Here is an 8,529-nt window from a genome sequence, read left to right as displayed (position 1 = left end):
AAACACGAAACAGCACAGACAAAACGCATGCAAAAACATTACAAACAGCTACAGTGAAAGGCAGAGTTATTGGTTCTCATAGTTTTAAACTGGCCCAGAGTTATAATTGTGTTGAGTTTGAGTGAATGTTGTCAGATGTTCCAGGTAGATGCAGCAGAAAAACTGAAAGCAATTTTTAATAAAGTGCTGAGGTTTGGTGGCATGTCGCCTATCAATACTTTGAAAGGAACCAGTGCATCTCTCGTCTCACGGATAAAGGTGTCATAACACCTTGTTGTATAGGATGCAATGATGGGTGGAGTAACTGTCACCAGTGACTAATCGGAGTGCAGAGTGATAAACCGAGTCCAGTGAGGTGAGAGTGGAGGCAGAAGCATGTCTATAGATAACATCAGCATAATCCAGGACTGACAAAAAGACAGCCTGAATGATCCGTCTCCTACAGAACAGAGTGAAGATTCTTTTGTTTCTGTGTAAGTATCCAATTTTTTGTTTTAATATACTTGTAAGTATGTCAAAATGAAATTTAAAAGTGATTTTTTTATCTAACCAGACACCCAGATGTTTGTATTGTGAAACCTTTTCAATGCTGTGACCTGTTAAAGTGGTGATATGTACACCATCTTCTGCAATATGTCTGGCTCTTGAGAATATCATGTATTTGGTTTTGTCTGAATTGAGAACTAATTTTAGATTGAGGAGAGAATGTTGTAGTTTGTCGAAGGCTTGCTTGTCACAGTTTCAGCTCTGTCTCCCAGTAATTTTCCACTGAGCCTGCCTCCTCCTCACTCCCCCTGTCAGCCACTCCCTCCTCATCAGCCAGACTCTCTTCACCTGTTTACCCAGCTGCCCTTGATCACTAATCAAGCCACTATAAAGACTCCTGCCTCACACACAATCACTGCCAGATTGTTAGTGTACCATGTGTCCTAATCTCTAGTGTTTTTCTAGTGTGCTTTTTGGTTTTGACTCTTGCCTGTTTTTGGCCTCTGCCTTATCCCTTTGGATTGTTTGCCTGCCTTGCCAGACTGAACTCCTGTGTACCGAACCTTTGCTTGTGATAAAAGACTGGTTACCTCCTGTTTCTGCCTCCTGTGTGCTGCAATTGGGTCCATACACAACCCGTTACATTGCTGGAGAGTTTCAATGGCTGAATGTGCAGTATTAGAGGTGCAATACAGAACTGTGTCATCGGCATAGAGATGGGTGTTACAGTGTGTTATAGTGAATGTAATGTTGTTAATGAAAATTGTAAACAGGACAGGACCCAATATTGAACCTTGTGGGACCCCCTTTGTTAATGGTTAAAATTCAGAGCGAGCGAGAGTCACACATTGCTGTCTGTGGGATAGGTAGTCCTGGAACCATTAACATGAACTAGAGTCAAAGCCAATGTTACTGAGTCTTTGTAGTAGCAGAGCATGGTCAACAGTATCAAATACTTTTGATAAATCTACAAAGAGGGCGGCACAATAATTACCTTTGTCCATGGCACATATACTATTGTTTGTAACAGATTTAATAGCAATAACATTACTATGTTTTGGTCTGAAACCAGATTGTAGGGGACTCAGCACATCATTTAGTGAGAGGAATGTTTTGAGCTGATTGTTGACAAGAAATTCTAGAACTTTAGGGAGACAGGGCAGTTTTGAAATTGGTCGAAAGTTGTTGAGGTTTGATTTATCACCACTCTTATGTAGTGGGACAACGTGCTGATTTCCATACCTGAGGGATAACGCCAGAAGAAATTGACAGATTAAACAGGTATGTAATTTGGTCTGCTAAAAATAAGGATAAGGATCTATTTTATCCTCACCTGTTTTCTTGCAGTCTAAACCCTGAAGTGCTTTGATAACAGCATAAGACATAACATGTTGCAGTGTAAACAGGGAAGTATGGTTTGAACAGTGGTGGTTTGGAGACAAATGAGACAGCAGCTGACCAGCAAGACGAGGATATACTATATCAAATTGGTTTCAATTTGATATGATATTCAGTGCATTTGTTCCTTTGTCTTTTGAGTGTAAGCCATTGAGCTGCCTCATTGGTGAGCCTTGCTGTGGCCCATGTTTGTCTCTTGCTTAAGTGCAAGTTCAGTGGTGACACACACACACACACACACACACACACACACACAATCAATTAAAGATATCAAAATAGACATATGCAGAGAGTACAGAATGATTACTTAAAATCCATTTTTTCACTTCACGTGAGAAAGCATGTAAATCTAACACTTTTTAGATTCCTGGGAAGAGTTCCATGCTTTAGTAGCTCTAAAAGAGAAAGCTGAGTGCTCTGATTTGGGAGGCTACAATCTCCCCTGTGATGATCTGGTGGCTCTAAAAAAATAAATAAAAAAGATAATATTTAAAAAATAATAATTATATATATATATATATATATATATATAGACACATACATACGTAAATAAAAAATAAACAATATATAATATAATAACACAGGGGGACGGGGGACATCACCACACAATATAGTTTGATGCGATACAGAACAACATCTTACACAATAACAAGATGTGCAAGATCATACACATAATTGACCCAACATAAACCAACACATCATGACAATGATAGCCACGACAACAACATACGCCAGACCAGAGCATCAGGGGGGCAGGTCAGGGGACCCCCAGACCGGCCCCAAGCAGCACCGCCGGGCGTCCCAGCGGGAGGCAGGTAAGACAAAACAAGAGTTCCTATTTTATTTATTTTTTGGTTGATTGATTGTGCCTTGGGCCGCAGCCGAACCCGGAGGAAGCTACTGGCCCGTTGCCAATCTTGCTGTGGCACTTCCTGGTGTGGGCAACTTCCAGACCCATGGGAGGAGGTCTGCCCGCTGAGGAGTGGGTTTATTTGGTTTTATTATTATTATTTTTTTTAATCTTTGTTTGTTTTTGTTTTGTTTGAAAGAGTCCTTCTCACCTGCCTCCATCCGAGGCCACGCCATGCCCCAAGAGAACCGACCTGGAGCCCCCACCTTCAACCCGGCTAATCACCCCTCCCCCCACCCCCCCCGTACCCTGTCGCAAAGGCGTCATCATGAGTGTTGTTAGAAGAGAATATTAATAATCATAATAATAATAATAATAATTAGGTAGGTAAGATAAGAAGCTATAGTTGTGATGATTGCATAATAGGCAAATAAGATAATAATGACTATATTTATGGTGATATGATAATTGAATAGGATATGGAACTTTAGTTATGTTGATGATATGGTAGTAATATTAATGGCAACAACGGAGTTAACTATCATAATCATAATATTTAGTCGTAAGCTTATTCGTATTGATAAAATCAATAAATACAATTAACAAAATGAGGATAATATTAATAAGTATTACCATCATAGTCACAGTACACTGTAAAACCCAATGTTGCTTGTTTATTATTATAACTAATTTTTCCTTTTCAATACAACAAAGATTTGTGCAAGAAGTAATTTTAACCTAATATATTGAGTGAAATAGCGAGATTTGAGTTAACGCCATTGTCTTTGTTGTCTTGACATAAAATTATTTCGCAGCAAGGACATTCAAATATTTAAGTTGAAACAATAAGTTGGGTTTACAGTGTAGTAACGAAAATAATGATGATAATATAGTAATTACGTTAATTGTAATGGTAATGAAGGAAGAGCAAAAAATAAATAAATACATAAATAAATAAATGAAATAAATAAAAAGTAAGATATTTAAATCCGAAAAACAAGAAACCAAGGGAGAAAGAAAACATATGCATATATATACCTATATACACACATCCACACACACATAAATGAATAAAAATAAAATAAATGGGAAAAAATAAATAATAATAAATAACTAAATAAACAAATAATATATATATATATTGATAGATATATACATGCGTACATACGTAGACGAATGTGTGTGTGTGCGTTTGAAATTGTCATCATTTTTTTCCCCCTTTTTCCCTTCTTTCTTTCATTTTTTCCCCCTCTTCCTTTTCCCTTTTTTTTACTTTATTTTAATTACTTAATTTTTGAAGTGCTGCATCTCTTTCTTTGGGATAAGTGAGATATAATTTTTCCCTTCTGGTGTATTCTTATTACTAAGTCACTTCTTTGACAGCTGCCTTGTGACCAGGCTGAGATTGTCGTCTGATAACCCAGTAATTAAGTTAGATGTTTTTGACATGCGTTTTGTTTTATTTGTATAAATTAAATCCAATAGAGTGTTTGAAGACCTTGTTATCCTTGTTGGATTTTCAATTAGCTGAGTTAAGTGAAATTTATTAGCAATATCCTTAAGCTTTTTCCTTCTTATTTCATCTAGCCAATTCAGATTGAAATCGCCCATTAGTAGCACTTCTTTACCTTTACATGTTATAAGTATAGCAGACAGTTTATCTAAGAACATATCATTTTCAGATGGTGGTCGATATAGAACAATAAGATAGATGTCCACCAAAGACTTTTTTAACTTGTAACCAAGAGGCAAACTTCAGGGCTGATAATGAAGCAAACATGGAAGTGCCAAAAGCTGCAGTTCATCATCTAGCTGCAAAATGAAGCCAAACCTCACAGAGCTTCATGTTCAAATGTTCAACTTTACAGAAGAAATAAAAATATTTACAACCTGGAACAATAAAACCGGCTCCAAATATAAAACATATCTTAAGATACATCCAATTAATTTCCAGATACATAAACATGGTCAAAAAGCTGTTCTTGTTCTATTTCTAAGAACACATGATGAATGCAGGTTTTTAACCAGGAATTCACTTCTGATATTTACTCAAGCAACAGTTGGAAAAGACAGTTTATTACCTAAATGTCACAATTTCCTGAATAGAGTGAGAAGCAGAAGTGCAGCTCTAAGCCAAACTGCCACACTCAGTATTTAACACTCCTGTCTCTCTTCAGCCAGACTCTCAGTTTAAGGCAAAAGTGTCCAAAAAAGCATTTAAAATTAAAAAAAATTTAAATAGATTATAATCAAATATGTACACATGAAAAACATTTATTTTAGTTCAAATAGCTAAAAATATTTAACTCATCATCACTCAGTTGAACCACAGATGTTCAGTTTAGCATTTGGCAATTCTGTAATTGATTGAAATCAGTTCAGCAATTTTATATGAATTCATCATTAAAATGGACTAAAAATGTGCAGCCTGCCCCAAAGAGTCCTTACTGTCAGTGTTGAGGCTGTTGAAGGTGGCGTTCAGAGAAGAGACCAAAACCTCTTTGGTTTCCATCCCATTGTAGAATGTACCGTCTGTTTTTATTTAAAGGCCCAGCAGACGGTTGCTATGGTGATGACAGTCCTAAAAAAAAAAAGAAAAGATCTCTAAAAATGCTCAACTTGTTTGCTGTTACTTGACAAATATTCTCCCTCAATTAAAAAGCTTAAAAGGCAGAGCCCTTCAGTGTTCCTCTTCTAATATCTTAGCGTAGCACAGGAAGTTCTCCATATATGGTTACACATGAAACACTTGAAGGCCATTGGTTTAACAGAGCTCAACATGAATAATAGTGTTGGCTCAAGGCTCCACCTCTCTACATCAAATGACACATGTCATAAAATACATCAAATACATTTCTAGATCAAAAAGCTGTTCTTGTTCTATTTCTAAGAACACATGATAGATGCAGGTTTTTAACCAGCAGAACTCACTCCTGATATTTACTCAAGCAACGGTTGGAAAGGACAGTTTATTACGTAAATGTCACAACTGACGGAGAAGTGTCCGGAGCAGAAGTTTAGCTGTGAGCCAAGCTGATGACTGAACTGATGTGTCTGATGTTTTCATGAAAGAAATGGAGCTTTATACTCAGCAAAGACAGAAAAAGGCTTTAAGGCTGTGAGAGCTTGACCCCATTTTGGTGCTTTTTAAAAAAAAAAAAAAAGAACACCATATTTTGAGATGTTCAAAAATGACATGCTAAAACAAAAGTCATACTATAACATGTCAATTTTTGTCAAAAATTGTTACATTTTAAAATGCCTAAAAGTGCTAAAAATGGGTCAATTATAGTCTGTTTATTCATATTAGAACAAAATATGGCCAGAAATGCCAGTAAAACACCACATTATGGGATGTCCAAAAATTGGACAAAATCAGAAAAGTCATAGAATCATAGAGTCATAGAGTCATTGAATTTTGTCAAAAATGGTGAAATTTTGAAATGCCTAAAAATACATCAAATGGGTCAATTATAGTCTGTTGATAGATATTAGAGCAGAGGTTCCCAAAGTGTGGTGCGTGGACCCCTGGGGGTGCACGAGCTGCCTCTAGGGGGTCCGCGAGATGAAAAATGTAATGGCGGTCTGATAATACATTACATTTTTCCCCCCACACAATAAAAACGTGTAAATAAACATTTCCCTTGTAAAATGTAAAATCAAAAAACTGTAATATTAATTAATTAATAAATGCAGATTATTCAAAATGCACTTCATCTTAAAATGAAGCGTAGAAGAAGTTATCTTCTTCCATTTTTCCAGCCTGTGTTATGATTACGTGGTTGTGTAACCTCCATGGTCATTTCAACTTGCTGCAAGTTTTGTTCAACGCGGCTCCAAATATTATTATATTAACATAATATTATATTATAACATTTCCCAACTTATGTGCTTTCTGCCTCTGATCCTGAGCCTGTCATCATCCTCTTTGCTCTTAAAAATGGAAGCTTGAACATAACTTTGTTGCATTATATTGAAACTGTGTTTCAGATTAATTCAAATGTGAGAGCTCATTGTTTTGATGGTGATTATTTTGTTATATGTTTCTTCTGGTCATTTCAGCATGATTAAACATGCCGCCTTTAATATGGCGATAAAAAAGCTTATTGCATTTTTTTTTTTTTTTTTAAAGTGTGGGGGATTAGGGGTGCGTCAAACCGGTTGGGACATAGAAAGGGGGCACAGCTAAAAAAGTTTGGGAACCGCTGTATTAGAGCATAGAATGACAGAAAAACACCATGTTATGGGATGTCCAAAAATTGGACAAAAACAGAAAAATCATACTATAGCATGTCATATATTTTGGGGGGAAATTCATAAAATTTTCAAACGATGAAAAACTCTCAAAATCTTCTTATAGTCTGTTGATGCATGAAGTAGGGTGGCTTTTGTAGAAATAACCCAAAAAACCCCACCATTTTTTGAGATGTAAAAAAATGAGCCGCACAAAGTATAACGTGTCATTTTTTGTTGAAAATGGTTAAATTTTCAAATCCCTAAAAAGGCTCCAAATGGGTCAATTATAGTCTGTTTATTCATTTTAGATCATAATATGGCCAGAAACTATGCATTTTATACATATTTACTTATATATTCATATCTATACGATGTCTTTCTATTCTTGTTGGAGTAACTGGAGAGAAACCGAATGTCCCTCTGGTGATCAATAAAGTTTTTCTGATTCTGATTGGAGAGGAGTGTAAAGCTAGTGAAAGAAATGTTTCACAGATACCAACATTAAGCCTGAATCTCTGTTCCCCTTTCCTTTAACTCGGAGCTGTTGACGTACAGATCTCTCTCTGGAGGAACAACATGTGGCTGGGAAATGCATCAGAATAACTCAGGTGAGCTGTAGAATTGATCCCGTATGTGATGATTAATCAGACGACAAGGTGAAGGCAAAGTGTGGCTTATAAACTGATGAGTAAACATGATTGTGTCTGCTCTGTTGGTGCTGCAGGAGATAGACGGTGGAGTTCAGAGGGAGTGTTTTACTGGCCCAGGATGATACGTGTATCACAGTGACAGACACAGTGATGCCTCCCACATCGCTACTTTTCTAGTTCTGGTACGCTGCAGTCAGAGACACACAAGACCTCAGGAGAAGAAGAAGAAGAAGAAGAGAGAAAACAACAGCAAAGAGAGAAAATGTATTAAAACACTTGAACCAGCCGGATAATCTATTAAATCTGTCATGTGGAGAGAGATCATGTGACTGGAATCATTGAAGTCATGTGACCACTCAGCTTCCCAGGATTAAGGGACTTTAGTTGGTTTGTTCCAAGTTTACTTTCAATGTTTCCAGTTATTTTTATGATAAATTACTATTATTACTCTGGATCAGTGCAACAACAGAGTCAGACCTTCACATGTGTTCCTGAGAGGTGCAACAGAGACATCCAACCACCAGATGGAGACACAGACCATGAGAGGTCTGAACCTGTCCTCTCCCAATGAGGACTCACCTTTATACTGCTACTGGGTTCAGCTGGGACAGACCCAGAGACCAGGATCAGCTGGGCCAGACCCAGAGACCAGGATCAGCTGGGACAGACCCAGAGACCAGGATCAGCTGGGCCAGACCCAGAGACCAGGATCAGCCGGGACAGACCCATAGACCAGGATCAGCCGGGACAGACCCAGAGACCAGGATCAGCCGGGACAGACCCAGAGACCAGGATCAGCCGGGACGGACCAGATGGAGACACAGACCATGAGAGGTCTGAACCTGTCCTCTCCCAATGAGGACTCACCTTTATACTGCTACTGGGTTCAGCCGGGACAGAACCAGAGAC

This window comes from Centropristis striata, chromosome 13, assembly GCF_030273125.1.
Source record: "Centropristis striata isolate RG_2023a ecotype Rhode Island chromosome 13, C.striata_1.0, whole genome shotgun sequence".
Taxonomy (NCBI): domain Eukaryota; kingdom Metazoa; phylum Chordata; class Actinopteri; order Perciformes; family Serranidae; genus Centropristis; species Centropristis striata.
The sequence above is the reverse complement of the archived record's forward strand: the minus strand, read 5'-3'. Positions refer to the sequence as shown.